We start from the raw sequence: 19,741 nt of genomic DNA, 5'->3' as shown, positions 1-19,741 counted from the left end.
GGATGATTATTTTTTTAAAAAATAAAAATGCAAAAATTAAAAAGTCTTCTTAATCCTTTAAACTGTTTTAACTATTAAATAAAAGTTTGATATCCACGTAACCATAAAGAAGGAAGAACTAAATACACAGGTAAATGGAATCTTTATATTTTAAGAATACCAGATAATATTCCTTTTCACCCGCTCAAATGAAAATCTTGCTCGGAAAGAAACCACTGGAAAAAACAATAGTCCTTAAGATATTCCACCATTTTTGATAACTGTGTTGAAATTGTACTGTAGAATTTTTGCATCAGGAATGGTCTTAATACCAGCTCTTAAACTGCAGTACTGCTCTGTTGAGTCCTGCAGTCCTTTTTCAGTGACACGGCTATTTGTTACTCTTTGCAAAGGACTCTGACACTTGAAGCTGAGCTTTGTCCCCTGTTGCATTTGGTGTATGTGCTGGAGCCTTAAATGAGTTTATTAGTAGTTATGGATTCATATACAATCAGCATCCAGATACACTCAGCTCTGTTTCCTTCTTGTCAGGAAGAGACAATGGTGCCACCGATATGCCCCCGTGTCTGAAAGAAATGTTTACTTGATGGAAGAACAATCTTAGGCTCCTCCTGGGCATGATGGAAGAGATGCAGGTAAGGAAGGAGAAATATTTCCAGGAACTGAAGGGATGATTATAACATCTCTAAAGAGGACATTTGCCTGTGACTGTTAAAGTGCTGAAAGGACTTTCCTAATCCTAGATAAATAAATAGAAAGAATGCTTTCTGCTACTGCGGGCTCTGCTGAAGACTGAACCTTTTCCTGTCAAGTTTGGACTTTACTACGGTAATATGAGGCTTGTTTATCACTGTGCTGGGCAACTTCCGACTGTTCTGCTTGGAGCTGTGAGTTGAGAAGCACAGAAACATCAGATGTTAAAGCATGATGAAATTTCTAAGCAACATAAATTAAGGGGAGTGCATCCTATTATCTAGATGTTTCAACATCCACCACTGAAATACCTTCTAGGGATGCCATCACTGTCTCCAAGTCTCTCAGTGGGTGAGGACCTACTTTGGGATTGGCCTCTATGAGCTGCAGGGATGTCCCATGTTACAAAGATCAGGATGAAGCCCTTAAGCAAGACTCAATCCTTTCAGCTTTAGCCTGAAAGTAGGGATGAATTTTTCTAGCTAGTGCACATAATGGGAAAGCTCTTCTTTACATAACCTTTCCTCCAGTACGGTGGCATCTCTTCTTTCCATTACATTCCTCTGTAGTCTGCATACATTTCAAGAATAATTATGTTTCTACTATTACATGTACTTAGGTTTCAATATGATACTTGATACCTAGGTTGTACTATCATGCTTTCACTGTAAATTCTTATGTATGTATTTTCATGATGATACTTCATTAACACCATCAAAATTGAAATTCAAAACAAAACCAAAACAAATGGGTAAGAACATATGGAATGGGATGATCCCACTATCATTTTTATAATGAGTGTTGTTTGCTGAAAACATCAGCTTTGATTTAGCTTTATGAGGTAACTCCAGTGGAGAATTATTTTATAAAACTATAAACAAGTATAAAGCTATCACTTCTGTTTTTAAAAGGATCTTTAATACTCTGCAGACTACATAAGACTACCAGGTAGAGGATTAGTAAGAGACAAAGACTGTTACTACCTGTGAGATGACTTTCCTCCTGTTTCACCATGTATATGTTATGTATCACTTGCTCAACAATAGATGTGTTACCTATAACCTATTCTAAGTCACTACATCTTCTTGTGGATTTTTGCCATTCCTTTTGATGCCATTCTTTGATGCCATTTTGCCATTCTTTGCCTGTAAATAGCATGGCTGCTGCAGTGAGTTGTTAAAAAATTTTAATGATGAAAAGAGAAAAATAACTAAAGGTGAAATAAATGTTTTTATTTGTAGGTTTTTTAGTTTTTATTTCATTCTGGAGAGAATGAGGGTTGTTAGAAAAATGTTATCATTAAGGGTTAGCATAATTTCTGTTCTTGGGTAAGTACAGGGTAAGTAAATTCAAGCAACAGCAAGCTCAATAATTCAGGAGTTGTCTTCACAGAACTTTTGACCATCAGGATTCCTCACTTTATTCCTCCTATCAGTATAATACGGCCTGATTATTCTGGTCACTGCAGCCAGTGTACTTCTGGTGATGGGTTTTGTGATGACACCAAAAGCTCCTAAGACTTTTGTGCTTCAGCTATTGTCTCCCGGCCTGAAATGAGGTGAGGCTGCAGGCAAACTGCAATAAAGTCATTAGAATCTCATCAAAACTGGCTGTTAATGAACCGTTTGATAAACCAGAAGGAATTCTCTCTCCTGACAGCAAATAAAGGGCAAGGGAAAAGATTTGGATGTAAAATCTTGCAAGAGCAGTATGTATCAGCTGCAGTATGTTTTTTTATCACATTCACATTCTGGTATAGGGGTAGGCAGAGCAGGCAGGGATTTTGCAGAGAATATTTTTATATTGATTCTATATAATAATGTGGCACATGTTTGGTTTGGGCTGCAAAATTCACAAGGTGGGCTACTTAAGTTCTGTCTCTTTGGCAGCAGAGAACTGTGAGGCTAAAATGAACTTGAGTTCTTTTACTTGTTATTTGTAATTGTAATTTTTGCATCTTAAATTCCCATATCTGAAAGTTTATTAAAGTATGTGTCTACTCATATGCATGTATTGACTTAGGAAATCTACTTTTTCTCCCAGACTCCAGCACATATCCATAGGAATCTATCTAATAAAAATATTTTATTTGCTTATTCGGCTTTTATTCTTCCTTGCATAACAGTTGGCCGTGCTAAGACTGAAATATGAGGCTGAAGGGCTCCTCTATATGTCCCAGGCTCTTCTTTCACCAACATCTTTTCCCATCATTTCTAAATTTCTCTTTCTCTTATTTATCCCTCTCACCTTCATAGGGTTTTTTTTACTCTTAATACAATCTCATGTACATATCTTTCCCTTTTCCTCTTTTTCCCCATCTAATCCTTCATTCCCACATTCCCTTAGTTTCCTAATTTAGTTCATACACTTCTATCTTCTTGGTGCCTTCTGCACATCTTTGTTGCTTCTTTCTCCATTCACATGACAACTGGCCAAAGAATGTTTCCTTCACTTGGGGAATGTATCTTCACTAATGGTGGTGGGACTAACAGCATAGTTAGGTCTCACTGACCTTTTTTCTCAGAAGATATTCTATCTTTAAATTCAGAGGCTTTCATTAACGTTCTTCATAATGTAAAATGATGTAGCTTCAAATTACTCAGTATCTGAATATGAGTTATACAAAATGCTTGTCAGTATTGGGATGGATTATTAAGCCTCCTCTTATATATCTTAATTGTTAGAATTTTCTCTGACTCTGTGTGCGCTGTCAAGCTTTATAATTTGTGTGTGTTTATTTCAGCATAAAATCCTTTGCTGCCTGAACTTATTTTATTGCCCTTCACAATGCTACATTAATGGTAAGCATCAGAACACAAGTTGCATGTATTTGTTCCAGTGAAGGCTACCCATCATATAATCCTTATTTAAACCTGATTTTAACATATTTTTGGAAGCTTTAAAAATGCAGACAATGTGCCAAATTCTGATTAGAAATAAACAATAGATTATCAGAGTATTCTGGTCAAATAAGAAAATAGAAATCTTTACTGGAAAGAAATAGGCATAAGATACACACTGGAATGTGGATATTTGGAAGGAGTGACAATATGTAAACATTAACAGAAAATAAATAGTACAAAAACATTGTTTCTTGTAAACTATCAATGCCTAGCATTTTTATAGTTCCTAATCTTGACTGCAAGTCTTGAACAGTAGTGAAACATTGACTGTAAGACCCTCAGTACCAAAAACACAGATATAGAAAAATGTCCAAAAGGACATTTTAAGACGAGATTATTAAAATCCATTGCATTTGAAAAGATTCAAATCTACATTTCTGTTATCAGAGGCTGCCTCAGCTTCTTCCCCTATGGGTACAGATTGTGTTTGTTTTCAAAATTGCTGAAGCCAGAAATATAGTCTGTGAATTTGAGTGAACTTTCTTCACCTAATTTCAAACCTGCTTGAACTTAGTGACTTTGTATATTTGATTTAAGTTTCTTTGAGTTTGCATTCAATAAAGGAGAAGAGTAGAGGTGAAGGGAGAAGAGGCAGAAAATCTAGTGCAGAAATATCAAGAAGAAAAAAGTTTGATATATATGCCACATGTGAAATTCTTGTTTCTCTTTTAATACCTGCTGTGTTTTGTGGAATAGAGGCTTTCTTTGGCTAAACAACAACAACAACAACAACAACAACAAAAGTGTTGATGGTTTCTTTTTAATTTGATCATGCACAAAGAAAGACACAAAGGTTAGAATTAAATCTATAATATTCATATAACCAGATTGTCCATTACCTTAAATGTGAGGGGCTTTGGATGTCCAGGAGATAGAGAGGACAACTCTATGAATACAGTTATTCCTAACAACAATTTTCAAGATATGAGGCATGAAGAAAATTCAGCAATTTTTTTTTTTTTTAATCCTCTGCAGTCTTAGCAGAGAAATAGGTATTATGATTTGTGTCCGGCTTTGCAGCATATTATTCCAAAAGCAAATCATGTATGACAGAAGACACGTGAAATGCAGTGATCTACTTTGCTCTCTTATTTTCTACAAGAAAGTCTGTCCATCCCTGAGTTTAATCATGTCCACTTAGTGGTCAAGCTAATTCACCCTGCTAGCTAGATAATCTAGTTCAGTGTCCACTGTTGTAATTACAGACTGGAGGTCAAATCTTTTATCTGTTTTTCCCAAACTCAGTTGGACATTGTTTCTTGCTGGGAGTCTTTAGAAGGAGGCAATAAATCTTATAATTAATATCCCAGGAGTTAGTAACATGTCTTTCTACAGGCATATCTTCAGGATTTTTCTGGCCTCTATGAACTTAAACAAAAAATCTTGAAAATCTTGCTGTTTACTTTGGGTTTTTCTGGTATTATGGTACAAGTATCTCTACTTCCTCAAAACTGAATTCTGAACCACCAGCACAGTGTCTTCCAAAACAAGAAATAAATTTTATCTTCATTTTGATTTCTGTAAACAGGAATACAACCCACTATCAACATTATGACTACTTGATTGTGCAGATCCAGTCTACCATCTTTTACAGCATATCCAGTTTAGATTGCTAGTTATACTCTGGATATGTGCCATAACCTCCTGAAATACCATGCGTATGAACTTGGGAAATGCTGCCTGACACAGAACTCCCTTTGTCTAATAATAAATCATGGATGGTGAAGAGCAATGATTTTCTACCTATGATCTTATGAAGATCAGTAGATGACTTCTGAGGTGTCTGCAAAAGGCAACTTGAAAGAATTTTTGTATATGTTACATTGTGGTTTATGTGAAATTTGGTGTTTGTGTCACAACCAATAAAGCCACTTGTGTACAGCTGTAAAAATGGCTTGTGCGTTGCTTTGTCTCTAAGCTGTAATTTAAGATACAAGGTTGTCATTGTTGCGCAGAGCCTCTGCGGAGCCTGTGACAGCCCCCTGTATTTTCTCCTGTGGATTGAGCTGGTACCCAGATTAAAAGTTGACTGTAAACTTCTCTCCCTCTCTGTGTTACTGCACTAAGTGCACCCCGGTCAAATGAAATTACATGGTTTTGTAATAAAGGTATGTCCACATTGCAAGTATAAAGACCTTTTAAAATAATTATTTCATTGGGAAGTTGTCACAGAATTGGAAACTTGGAGATCAGAATCCAGGTCACATCCAGGCTGGCCTGACCACACAATGCTTGTTATGGCATGTAGGCTAACCGACTCTGGTTAGCATGAGCTAATGAAATGCATTTAACTGTAGAGGTTTTAGTAATTCTCAACTTTGTAATAACGTGTTTGGAGGGGCGCCTTTTTTTGACACTGGTTACACAGGCAAGCAGTACTGAAGTTCATCCCCGTTCACTCTTTGTTTCTTCTTGCCACAAGGGTTGCATCTCCTTTTGTTAATGCCTATAAATGTCTATAGGTGTCACCTTCCCAGTCTCCAGACAGATGTCCTTGTTGCACTGGTCGCCTTGTACCTTTCTGGGGTCTCTTCAGCTTCGACCAATGCTACAAGAGGAGAAGCAGGGCAAGGATTACAGACCACCACTCTGTGCATGTTTGACAACTGATGATGAAAAAATCTTTGCTGCCTTCCTCCTACACTGCAATTTTTGTATCCTTGGAATATCTTTTGAAGAAAGATGAGGCAAACAATTAGGTAGGGTGGTGTCTGTCTTAATTCTTTGAGGTCAAACTCAGAGATGAACATTGAGTTTGGCCATAATCCCTGAAATGGAGGATTCTCTTCATGTTTTCTAGCTAAGTTTGTGAAGGATTAGTAGGTGTGAGGTGAACACATACATTTCAAAAGTAAATGTTACCTGGATTCCATTTTTCCTCCAACAGGGAACCAGCCCGCCTGGTGGAGAAAAAACAGTGAAGTTCAGCTGGATGTACTCTAGCTGCTATGTTTTCTGAATTGACTCCAGAAAAATCTTTTTTTTCTTGACTGTCCCATAATTCAAAGGTAAAAGACAAATTGTCTTTCTTTTCTTCTTTTCTATGAAACTTCCAAGGAGCGTGGCACGCAGTGTAAAGAATGCCCACTGCACAGTATCCCAAACAGCAATTAGCTCTCATAAGGCACTATAACAGTGAATTATACATTTTAGAGCATCCAGGAGGACAAAAGTTTTTTCTAAATTATCTGTGTATAATTTCACTTCACATTATGATATGATTGCTTAGGTCATTTTGAATGTGTATTAACATAGGCTGAGAAGCTTTGTTTATTCTGCTGTATTGTGCTTCGATTTCCTTCTGTGAATTTATGTTAAGACAAGTATGAGAACATATTCTATACAAATATACATTTACTCAGTGTCTGTGTGCATACAAATGCTGAAAAAGAAGTGTTCTCAAACTGTTTTTTTATAGACTGAAAAGGACTTGAAAGGATGCTTTGTGGAAATCAGCTCTTTTTTCCCCACCAGTTAAATTTTTTGTGCAATAGTTAAATTTTATTTTTTATTTTTTAGGGAGTTGCTAGTGCTGTGTTATGACTTTTTAAGGTAACTTTTTGACAATGAAAGTATAGGATCAAGTCTAATTCAAACCTTAGGTACATATTACCTTGGTTACTTTATGGATTTAACTGCAGTGGTGGTGAGAAGGAAGTCCCTGCTCTGTTGCAGACAAATTGCGTGACCTTGGTCAAACTGCTTAAACTCTCAATGTGAAATCTAACCCCACTGAAGTCAGTAGGATTTTTGCCATTTATTTGAATGGGGCAAGGATGTCACATTTGAATTCTGAACTGTTAGTAAGAATGGGGATAACATGTATCTATCTATCTCTCACAGCTCTTGCGAAGCTAATTAATCAGTAGAGTACTTTGGGATCCTCAGAAGTGTAATAGAATCTGAAAGTACTATTTATTTGTCATATAATTGGAAACTAGCAAGGTAAAAAGTCATTGATAAAAATCCATATCACAAGGTCATTTCTTTCAGTGTTGCAAATCTCTTCTTCAATCAAGAGCTTTGTAACTGATGAAAAGTACAGCCTAATCATAACATTATCAAGTCAATTTAATTGGTGCTCTGGCAGCACATGAGATCATAATGAAGTCATTTTTGCTAGTTACAGGCTCAAAAATATTTTTATAGCACCCTTCATCCTAGAGGAAACTTTAAAGGACTCATAGACAGGATTAAACTTTTCTGCTTTTACATGGCAGATACCAGCTGTTTTAATAGCGTCTAAGAATTTTACTGGTAATAATGCTATTGCTCTGTTTATACCATCACTTCTTACATAGTTACACCTTGAAAATTAGTTTTCAGCTTTGTCAAAGAACAGGGGTGGCCTTTTGGATTAAAATGGGCTCTGAAGTAGACTTCCTCTTGTTTTTCAAGGTTAAACATCTATAACTGGCACTGTAGCTGAATCCCATTTTTTAAATACACTCTGTGTCTGTGAAAATACCACTCTTTCTTAGAGAAATATCTGCATATGTTTGCACAACAGTCTGTTTCACTTTGGCAGAAACTTTAAAGGCCAAACACTGAAACGCGTTAATGGCATTACAGGTGAAGGTTTGGAGTAAGAGCAGCTACTGTTCGTTTTCACAGAATCACAGAATCACAGAATCACTGAGGTTGGAAGGGACCTCTGGAGATCATCTAGTCCAACCCCCCTGCTCCACCAGGGTCACCTAGAGCACATTGCACAGGATTGCATCCAGGCGGCTTTTGAATATCTCCAGAGAAGGAGACTCCACCACCTCTCGGGGCAACCTGTTCCAGTGCTCTGTCACCCTCACAGTGAAAAAGTTTTTCCTCATGTTAAGATGGAAGTGTCTGTGTTTCAGTTTGTGCCCATTGCCTCGCGTCCTGTCGCTCGGCACCACTGAAAAGAGTCTGGCCCCATCCTCTCGACACCCTCCCTTCAGATACTTGTACACGTTGATAAGATCTCCTCTCAGCCTTCTCTTCTCCAAGCTAAACAGGCCAAGCTCTCTCAGCCTTTCCTCATAAGAGAGATGCTCCAGTCCCCTAATCATCTTTGTGGCCCTTCGCTGGACTTGCTCCAGTAGTGCCACATCCCTCTTGTACTGGGGAGCCCAGAACTGGACGCAGTACTCCAGATGTGGCCTCACCAGGGCTGAGTAGAGGGGGAGAATCACTTCCCTCGACCTGCTGGCAACACTCTTTCTGATGCAGCCCAGGATACCATTGGCCTTCTTGGCCACAAGGGCACATTGCTGCCTCATACTTAACTTGGTGTCCACCAGCACTCCCAGGTCCTTCTCAGCAGAGCTGCTTTCCAGCAGGTCAACCCCCAACCTGTACTGCTGCATGGGGTTATTCCTCCCCAGGTGCAGGACCCTGCACTTCCCTTTGTTGAATTTCATGAGGTTCCTCTCTGCCCACCTCTCCAGCCTGTCCAAGTCTCTTTGAATGGCAGCACAGCCCTCTGGCGTATCGGCCACTCCTCCCAGTTTTGTATCATCAGCAAACTTGCTGAGTGTGCACTCTGTGCCTTCATCCAGGTCATTGATGAAGAAGTTGAACAAGACTGGACCCAGTACTGACCCCTGGGGGACACCGCTAGCTACAGGCCTCCAACTAGACTCTGTACCACTGATCACAACTCTCTGAGCTCTGCCATTCAGCCAGTTCTCAATCCACCTCACTGTCCACTCATCTAACCCACACTTCCTGAGCTTGTCTATGAGGATGCTATGGGAGACAGTGTCAAAAGCCTTGCTGAAGTCAAGGTAGACAACATCCACTGCTCTCCCCTCATCTACCCAGCCAGTCATTCCATCATAGAAGGCTATCAGATTGGTTAGGCATGATTTCCCCTTGGTGAAGCCATGCTGACTACTCCTGATCACCTTCTTTTCCTCCACATGCGTGGAGATGGCTTCCAGGATGAGCTGCTCCATCACCTTTCCAGGGATGGAGGTGAGGCTGACTGGCCTGTAGTTCCCTGGGTCCTCCTTCTTGCCCTTTTTGAAGACTGGGGTGACATTGGCTTTCTTCCAGTCCTCGGGCACCTCTCCTGTTCTCCATGACCTTTCAAAGATGATGGAGAGTGGCTTAGCAATAACATCCGCCATCTCCCTCAGCACTCGTGGGTGCATCCCATCAGGGCCCATGGATTTGTGGGTGTCAAGTTTGCTTAAATGATCTCTAACCCACTCCTCCTCCACCAAGGGAAAGTCTTCCTCTCTCCAGACTTTCTCTCTTGCCTCCAGGGTCTGGGGCTCCTGAGGGCTGGCCTGAGCAGTAAAGACTGAAGCAAAGAAGGCATTCAGTAACTCTGCCTTCTCTGCATCCTTTGTCACCAGGGCACCCACCCCATTCAGCAAAGGGCCCACGTTTTCCCTAGTCTTCCTCTTGCTGCTGATGTATTTGAAGAAGCCCTTCTTGTTGTCCTTGACATCTCTAGCCAGATTTAATTCCAAACGGGCCTTAGCCTTCCTCGTCGCATCCCTGCATACTCTGACAACATTCCTATATTCCTCCCAAGTGGCCTGTCCCCCTTTCCACTTTCTGTAGACTTCCTTCTTCTGGTTGAGTTTTGCCAGGAGCTCCTTGCTCATCCATGCAGGTCTCCTGCCTCCTTTGCTTGACTTCTTACTCATAGGGATGCACCGCTCTTGAGCCTGGAGGAAGTGATGTTTGAATATTAACCAACTCTCTTGAACACTCCTTCCTTCCAGGGTCCTCACCCATGGGATTCCTCCAAGTAGGTCCCTGAAGAGGACAAAGTTTGCTCTCCTGAAGTCCAGGGTTGCGATCCTACTTGGTGCCCTGCTGCCTCCTCGCAGGATCCTGAACTCCACCATCTCATGGTCACTGCAGCCAAGGCAGCCCCCAACCTTCACATCTTCCACCAGTCCTTCTTTGTTTGTTAGTACGAGGTCCAGCAGCACACCTCTCCTTGTTGGCTCCTCCACCACCTGGGTCAAGAAGTTGTCACCAATGCTCTGCAGGAATCTCCAGGACTGTTTGTGCCTAGCTGTGTTGTCTTTCCAGCAGATATCGGGGTGGTTGAAGTCCCCCATGAGAACCAGGGCCTGGGATTGTGAGGCTACTTCCAGCTGTCTGTAGAAGGCCTCATCCACTTCCTCATCCTGATCAGGTGGCCTGTAGTAAACACCCACAACAGTGTCACCTCTATTAGCCTGCCCTTTGATCCTTACCCATAAGCTCTCGATTCGCTCTTCATCCACCCCTAGGCACAGCTCCATACATTCCAGTTGCTCTCTCACATAAAGAGCAACTCCACCACCTCGCTTTCCTGGCCTGTCTTTCCTAAAAAGTACGTAGCCATCCATGACAGCACTCCAGTCATGCGAGCTATCCCACCATGTCTCTGTAATGGCAATGAGATCATGGCCCTGCGACCGCACACACATCTCTAGTTCTTCCTGTTTGTTCCCCAAGCTGCGTGCATTGGTGTACAGGCATTTCAGGGAGGTGATCGAGCATGCAGGTCACCAGCATGCCCTGTTACAAGGACCGAATTGTTTAATTTACCTCTGCACAAGTGTCCATATTCTAAAAGATGGAAATCATGTTATTTATCTTTCCTTTTCCCTATTCATAGCTTGAGTGCCGGGGAAGCTGGTGTGCCAGCATTAGGGTCCTCCTTTTCCCAGGACCTGCTCCCTCCCCAGGCAGCCAGGTGCTGGGGCTGCGGGACCCTGCGGTGAGCACCTGTCACCCACCCTGCCTCACCTGCAGTGAATTTGAAGGGGCCAAAGGGCTACAAGGTATGGCTTAAAACATGAGGAAGAGAGAGTTTAAATTGGTATCTTGCCCTTCTTGTTTGTCATTTTCGTCTTCCTCTCTTCTATTCTCCACGGACTCCTCTCTGCCCTCTGCCATTGCCCGCTCTCCCCACCAAACTCGCGGTCAAACATGCCTGAATGTGCCGCAGGAATGGGCAAGCTGACATTCCTTTTCCGCTTTGACGGAAAGCAGGAAAGTGTAGCGTCCTCTCTCAGTCAGGCTGTGGCACTCACAGTGTCAAAGCAACTGCCCAGGCTGCTTTCCAGTGCGATTTGCTCGGAGCAAGGTGGGAGGGAATGAGTGGCAAAGGAGGCAAGCTCTTGTCGGTATCTTACAGGGGTTTACGGGTGTTTTATCTTTATGGGCAAAATCCCATATGCAAGGAGGGGATAAACTCTACAAAAGCCCTGATAAATAAGGCTGAGGAATGAGATAGATACAAAGTAAAATAAGGAAAGTTAGTCACCATTTTCTTCCTTTTTCCCTTGCTTAGCATTATAGCCACATTCTTACCTATACTAAAGTCCCTAAAACCACACTGGCGGTGTAAAGGGACTGCTGCTTTCCAGCCACAGCGGTTTAAAGGATCCTTATATATAACGGCTGAGAATCTTCTTCACTGAGTAAAGTGCAAGGCACTGGGTATAGTGCTTTTTTTCATTGTTTTGTTATCAAAGTACCAGCTCTGGCTTGGCAGTATTGCTGTGAAAGTCCCATGTACCCATCAAAATCTAGTTTAGGACAACCAATGTCTCAGGTTGCCCACGAATGCAAAGAAAACCAGGATTTCCAGTCCCTCTCTCCTAAGAAAGCTGTTGGACTCTCAGTAAGCAGGGAACGTATCACCCCTCTAGCTGAAAGACATTTTTGCTTTAGTGTTCCCAGATATTCTGAGAAAGGGTGCATACTTTAAGAATTAATGTTGTTGTAAATACACTTTTTTCCAGCTGTAAAACATACCTTTAAAAGCCGCTAATGCTTGTGACTTGGACATTTTGACATTTATTCTTTGAATATTGAGTACTATTAAGAAAATATTGCCACCAGTATGTATGAACCTCACCTGAAGGCACACTAAATGAAATGGATGTGCATATTTAAGGTAAACTTTATTGTGCCATTATATATATATATATATATATATATATATATATATATATATATATATGTATCTTGGGATATAATCTGGTGTCCTCTATCGGTTAGGCTGAGATTAGCAAACTCCTGTCTTCATATTTGAATTTAGGCCTTTTACAGTGAAAAGCTTGTTTGCTGACATGCTACTGCAGTGACTTTTGCGTGTGTTTGGGTTTTCTTTTTACCTCAATCCATTTCACAGGTAATAGGCTTAACTTGTTAGTAATCTTTCTGGTTAACCTGCAGAGGAAGCACCAAGCTCATTAAAGACACAGCTTGAGAAGTTAAGGTCTTCCTTGGATAATCTATGCGAAATTATATTTGGTGTTGTGCTTGCAAGGGTATTTGGGAATGAATCGAAAGTCCAGTGCACAGAAAAATATTTTTCAGGAATATAATTTTCAGAAAAATTATGCATAGAAAAAAAGACAAATGTAGACCTTCTCAGCTGTGGACGAACTATGTCTTGATTTCCCCACATTTTCATTTATTCAGATGTATTTCTTTTCAAACTTTGATCACTGTAGGGTTTAATCATAAATGGTCAAAAACTGAGTGTTTTGTTTTCACTGGTCAGGCAGGCACTTGATATTTTTTTCTGCTTTCAGAAAGGAGGGATGTATATGAACTGTTGGTACAAAAATCAGCACTTAATTTGCTTATCTTAGTATTTGCACCTGTAAACAGAGTAGCTCAAGTTTCTGCAGGTGTCTAGTAACAAAGGCATGGGAAGATGATTTAAATTGCCTGTCTGACAAATTTGAGGAAATAGTGTGAAAATATTTTTACAGTACTCACTTCATCCTGCTCAGTAGCTACTTACAGAACTTTATGCAGGATGACAATATTAGCCAACAGTCAAGACAATAGTTCAAGGGAAACCTTTTTTAGTTCAAATAAAAGGAGGGAAAGAGCATTGTGTAGAGGAGTGAAATGTCAGAGCAGAAGCTCCGCTGAGGACTTGTTAAATCTTTCATTTGGGCCATTCACCTGCTGCTTATAAGCAATGAAAATGGTAGACAGCAGATGTGAAGGCTAGGAGGGGCTATAATGACATGAAAAACAAGTTGGGTGACTATATGTAAGCGAGAGAAGGATTGAGACTTACTCTTTTGTATTGGAAAAAAAAGCATGTTATCATGATCCCAAACACTTTAAAACTTTTTTTTCAGAATGAATCTGGTAAGTATGTGAGAAATATAAATGTATAAAAAGCATTTCCCATCGTTCTTGTGTAAATGAAAAAAAAAGTAATCTTGAACATGACAGTTCTGATCTCTGTATAACTCCCATTAACATTCATCAAGGCTGGAATATGACCCTCTGATTATGTGAGGTTTAGAGTACATATAATTTCCCTAAAGTAGATGATGAAAAATCTATCCATTTTGACCACCAGGATGTAGGGTCTTTTTTTTTATATATTTCATCACCCCTAAATCATACACCTTGCTGATGTTGTCTCCCATAGAAATGCTTTTGTTTTAATTTAAATCAGACAATAAAAGAGTTTGAGATCTGGTAAATTAGGAACAAAGGAAAAGGCTTTGTGCTCTGCTGCCTATAGTGTAACCATTATGGTTGTAGTAATGTGCTGTGAGAAGCCATTGGTATGCTAAAAATACACTACTTTAACAATAATCCATGCATAAAAGAGCTTGAAAGGAGATATGGCATATACCTACTGAATTCTGGATCTTTTCCATGCTTACCATTTATAGGATTTTAAAATCGCCAGCCCTTCTTACTACATTATAATGTTTAAAGTTTAACAAACAAATACACACAAAACCCCTAAATGAAATCAGCAATAGTAGCAGGAAATTGAATACTGGATGTGTTAAATGACTGGCTTTTAAAAAAGAAATATGTCAGATTTTATATATATTCAAAACAGATGCATGATTGTAAATACCGGGTAGTTGTAATATTCTAAGCACATATTTAGGGACTTCCTCCCTTTTCCAAATCTCACTCAAGTGGAACATACACTCATTTCTGTAACAAAAATTCTTTCTACTCTATTGGCAAAATGAATAGCATCAACTCAAAATATTTAAAAATTTAGTCACATCCACATCTTGCAGCCTATAAGGAGCTTTCACGCTTTTGGGCTCGCTTTAGATCTTTAATACCCTTTCCTTTTGTGTCAAGGAGCTCACGAGGCGTAAAGAAGCACTGATAAACCCACTTAGATCCCTTCCTGGGCCGTCACCTCTCCCTGCCAAGCGGCTTTAGGTGGTAACTGATCTGTGACAGGCTGCCAGTCAAACAGAGCATTTCTGAAAGCTGACACAAAAGACGGAGCGCCAGAGGAAGGAGGGGAAAATAAGAAAAGAAACCAAACTGTATCAGCACCTCACTCTCTCTCTTGCCTCCCTGCCGGCCCCCTCCCTCCATCCCATCCCTCCCTCCGCCAGGTTCACGGCAGAGGCAGCGCGGAGGGAGCCGCGATGGGCATCGGCCGCCCGGCCAGGCTGGGGCTGCCCCGCGTGCGGGCAGCTGATAATAGAGGCAAAAGCTAGAGTGACAGGCGGAGGGAGGCTGACACCGGGCGCCCATCAACGCCGCTGCTTCCCGTGGGACCGGGGGGCGCGCGGAGCCGAAATGCCGCTGCGGATGGCCCGCCTGGGCTCGCTTTCTGCCATGCCCGGCTCCGTCCAGCCCGCGTCGCTTTGGGTGTGTTGTCCGCGGGTGAGGGTCGGGGGCTGGTGGAAGTCATCTGCTGACAGCCTCAACCAGCTTCCTGCAGTGCTGCTGTTGGATGTTTCTCCGTCTGCAGCCTTTTAAGGCGGTAAAGATTGACAAATCTTGTCACGAGAAATTGTTTCGGGCTGCCGTAGCGGCGGTCAGCTCCCCTCAGCCATGGACTTCTGCTCTGACCACTTCTTTAAAGAAGTGCCATAAAATGTGATTGTAGAAATCGTGCAGTAGGATATCATTGTAGGAACAGCTGAACCTGTGAAAGAACCGCAATCCAAAATTCCCTGTTCCTAGTCACTTTTGTACATATACCGGCATACACCTTGCAGCAATGCTTGTTAAAAAAAAAAAAAACCAAATCTATCAGCCAAAAAAATCCTGTGATGTGGACCCCAAAGTTTTATTGTTCTTTTTAGAGGGGAGAAAATCAATTTTTTTTTGCAAATCTGTGATTTTGGCTTGCTGAAACTCGCTTGCAATATTTCTGTAGGCTCTGTCACAAGAATTTCACCGGAAGAATTTCAGAAGCTCCCAGCTCCTACAGCTTGAGTGGCTTCTTCACACGTTTTGACTCCTCGTCTCTCAAACACACTGGGGGGACCTGCGTGTTGCAACAGAAACATCACAGAGCCTGGGCGACTCTTCAGTTTGCTCATGGGTCTATGATGTGCTCCAAGAAGAAACACAGCTGAGTGCTGCCTGCCCTGAATTAGCTCACAGTTTGTACACGTCATTTTGGTCGCAGTGACTACGATGTAGTTGAGAGGGCTCCTGGCTTCCCAAGCCACCTCATCAGTATGCATGTTAAAGAGCTTCTATTTTCGTTTGCGTTGCCCTTATGCGACCCCCTACACCACAGGGAAGGATCAGGTGTTTCAGGAACCAGGTCTTTCACACCTCTTCCCATCCCTGGGATGTTTCTTCCTACATTTGGGTAGGGTGGAAAGGGCTACCGGACGAGGAAACTAACCCAAATCTAGGTTATACTGTCAGAGGCTTTCTCAATGCATGGATGTGAGCTACCTTGCTCAAAATCTCTGGTTACCTTAAGACCATTTTGCATGAAACATAAGAAGTAGCCTTAAGCTGACCATCAGTCAGTTTAGTATCCAGTTTGGTAGCTTTGTTGAGCAAATCATCTACTCTAAAGGAGACAGATGCACTTCTCCTTTCTAGTCGAAGATCCTTCAAGTTGAACTATGTTGTGCCAATATAAACCTGATACAGAATTTAACAAAATTTGACATTTTATTTTTTAACCCAGAGCAATTCCTCTTAGTCTGTCATGAATGGAGAATTATTCTAACTGGAAGAGGAAGTTGTTCCTTAAAGAAGTAAAAAGACTCAGCCCACTGAGTCTTGGCCTATGCTGATGCCTTTGTACAGGGGGTTACTCCCACTGACATCAGTTTTCTCATGTAGCTCCATGGTAGGCGAGAGCTGAGGAAGCACTCAGTCATCTCTGCAGTAAATGGAAGGGGATGCATGGAAAATCATCCTGAATTCATCTTTCATCCTGGCATTATCCTCCTTTTTTGGTCCAGCAACACCAGAACCTGTTTTGTTTTTTGATTTTTAAGTTCTGTTTGTCATCTGATGGGTGGATCTGTTAAAGAGAGGAATATACTTCTGCAAATGGATATGAAGCAATTTTCATTACTTGTATCTTGAGGAATATGAGGGATATGATTAATTTATTGAGGGAAAAATCTCATTTGATTGCTCAGTTGTAAAGATTTTCAACTCTTAAAATTTTTTTTTTCCATTTTTTTAAATTTCTATGTTTTATTTTTCCTGAAGCACCACTCTTTTCCTCCTACTCTTTAAACCACTGAAAAATGCAAAGTAGAGGATTAAAGGAAGAGAAACAAGAAAAAAAAGAAAAAGTATTAATCTTGAAAAAGAATAAGGCAGGAAAGTAAAATAAAGATTAACTACTTTTCATGAAATTTTCCGTTTTGAATAATGACCATATTTCAGTTCACAATTATGTTCCATTTTTTAAAGTAGTTCCAGTTGTTAACAGAAGTGTACTAAAATGTACAGTGGTTTTGTCACTTATTTATGAACTGGAATAAATGCAGTTGTTCTGTAAATTGGCATGCAAGTTCAAGTCAGAGTAAATTTTTTAAACTCATTCCTTTGAATTTGACTGTATTTATTTTTTTATCTATGAATGACATGGTTCCTTTAGTGTTTATCATTTTAAAATCCAATTTAGGATGCTTTTATATTTCTGAAATGACCAGATTAGTTGTCAGGATTTATAAATGTCACTAATGAGGGACACTTTAAACAGATAGGAAAATTAGGCTTTACTGTGATCAGACAGAAAATTTTTATGATTTTGTCAAAAGGGTTAATGAAAATGTATATAAACTATCCTTGTGGTTAAAAGAAACAGAGTGAATAGAAGGATTCAGGTTATATGCTGTTTTTTTTTAATGACACCAAACTTTAAGTTTGTAGAAAAGCTACCATGTGATGAAGGAGAGCTCTGTATAAATTGCTTGAGTTAGTGCTATCCAAGTGTGTTAAAACTAACTGAAGTGTTTAAAAATATGTAACTGATCATTAAAAGATTTTATCTCACAATTTTGTCTGCAACATTTGGAGTCTATATCCACAATGTCAGAGTGAGGATTCTGTGGAAACTTTTGCATACTGTTGCTTTTATAGCAGTTATCTCAGTCCGATTTAAAGTCATTGGAGAGGAGGGGCAATGCTTCCAAGTGGCAATTGCTCCCACCTGTCTTAGACTTAAATTCTAGAATAGAGTGAGTTGTCCTCTGGGTAAGTGTAGTGCTTTTTGTAACAGAAAAAGGGGCCTAGACAACTGTGAGAAGATTCAACTCCAGATCACAGGCATTTACATTTAGTAAATGCTGTTGCTGACATATGTGCTAGGTCTTAAGTTACCATTGAGTGAGTGGAGGTATAGTCACGACAGCCAAGTGAGGTATTGAGCTCACCGTAATGCAGATACCATAGTCGGTCAGCTGAACTGTCTGGATGTTACTGACTGTTTTAAGGAGAGCCCTGATTCGGTTGCCCTCTCATAGGGGTCTAGCACTATTTGAGAGGCTGTGGAAGAGCCCGCTCTGCGAGTGGGTCTCCCATATGTCCTGTGTCATCTGTGTGGACCTGTCAGATGGATCTTGGACATCCCAGGACATTCCAGATGGCATTAGAAGCCAGTGTGTGGTCAGCTGAACCAAGCTTCAAAACTCAGGTGCTATTCCATTGTGCCCGTAGATACCTACACATACATATGTAATTGTAGGTGTCTTGAATTGACCCTCACTGAGTTCACTGTCAAGCTTACAGCTAAAATCAGGGGATATGAATCCCACTGCAAAGGCAAATAAAATGGAAATAAATGCACTGCACAGCAGTGGCTATGCAGAGACTCTGAAGCTCAGGAAGACCGCCTCAAGAATTACAGTGGAAAAGGCACCTTTTAGTGATAGCAAAAGTGCCCCATTTGAATCTCCTCTAGCTATTTATTTTAAGTATTTCTTTTCCCATGTGCAGTGAGAAGCATTTTCAACTGGATCTTCTTCCAGCTCCTACCACATCTTCAAGGATTAAGTCATTCCAGTGACTGGTGTGCTGGCTAACAGAGCCTCCATTAAATGTCTCCTTTCCTTTTAAAATTTCCCTTACAAAAACGCTAACGTCCATTTATGCTAATCATACAACTTGCCAAAAAACCCTTCCTACATTCTTTGTCCCACCCTTGCTATTTTCCCCCTTTCTTTTCTCACAGTAATAACAAAGATGTTCTGGGGTCATGTTTGTTTTGCCTATAATCAAAAGGAAAGAAAATGACAAAATAGCACTTACTTTATCAGGTTCATCTTCACGAGAGAGAAGGAATTCTTAAATTAGAAATAGCATCAACTACTGTGTGTTGCTTCAGAAACTGTTTCAAGAATCAGCTTAATTCTCGTATATGTATTTGTACTTTGGCCCAAGTCCTCTAAATTCTTGCTGATTATAGTGAGGATTTTCAGGACTAAAGTAGGTTCAAATTTCAGTATTCCTTTGTCTTTATGATCTCAAATTTTTCTCCTGTAGTATGGGAATTATAGCATTTACAGAGTATCATAAATTAAATATGTATCTCAAAGTATGGAAATGTTTCTTTCATAGAAATGTAATCTAATTTACTTCTAGTTTTAAGGTCTTGGAAGAAGGCCTGAAAAGGAGGCATGCTGTGTATTCAGTTTGTTGTTGGAATGCAATCTAGTAGGTGAAATCAGACTTTGTGATGGATTGAAGAGTGATCACTGAGTAGGTAAGTATGCAAATACTTCCTATTATAATCTCTTCAATATCCTTACAGATATTCACCTTTGGACTAACATCTTCCTTGGTCCTATTCATTCATAGTCTGGGACTTGTGGATTTTTTTGAAGTTATCTATCTCTCTATCTGGAAGTGTGAAAAAGAGTCGATGATTTTAGCTTAATATTTTTAACAAAACTATTTTGAAAGAATTACTCAGTGAAAGA

The 19,741-nt window shown here is 40.4% G+C and overlaps 1 long non-coding RNA gene across 1 annotated transcript in view; it reads left to right on the top strand.

Moving 5' to 3' along the window:
* The window catches only part of LOC106489644 (uncharacterized), a 50,127-nt gene extending 49,531 nt beyond the window's left edge, over positions 1 to 596 (top strand). Inside the window, exon 3 of the long non-coding RNA XR_001293428.1 lies at positions 532 to 596. This is a non-coding gene — a long non-coding RNA (uncharacterized lncRNA). The remainder of the gene's footprint in view (positions 1 to 531) is intronic.
* Positions 597 to 19,741: the final 19,145 nt, after the last annotated feature.

This window comes from Apteryx mantelli, chromosome 3, assembly GCF_036417845.1.
Source record: "Apteryx mantelli isolate bAptMan1 chromosome 3, bAptMan1.hap1, whole genome shotgun sequence".
NCBI classification, from domain to species: Eukaryota; Metazoa; Chordata; class Aves; order Apterygiformes; family Apterygidae; genus Apteryx; species Apteryx mantelli.
Note: the sequence above shows the minus strand (reverse complement) of the source record. Positions and strands in the feature narration are given on the sequence as shown.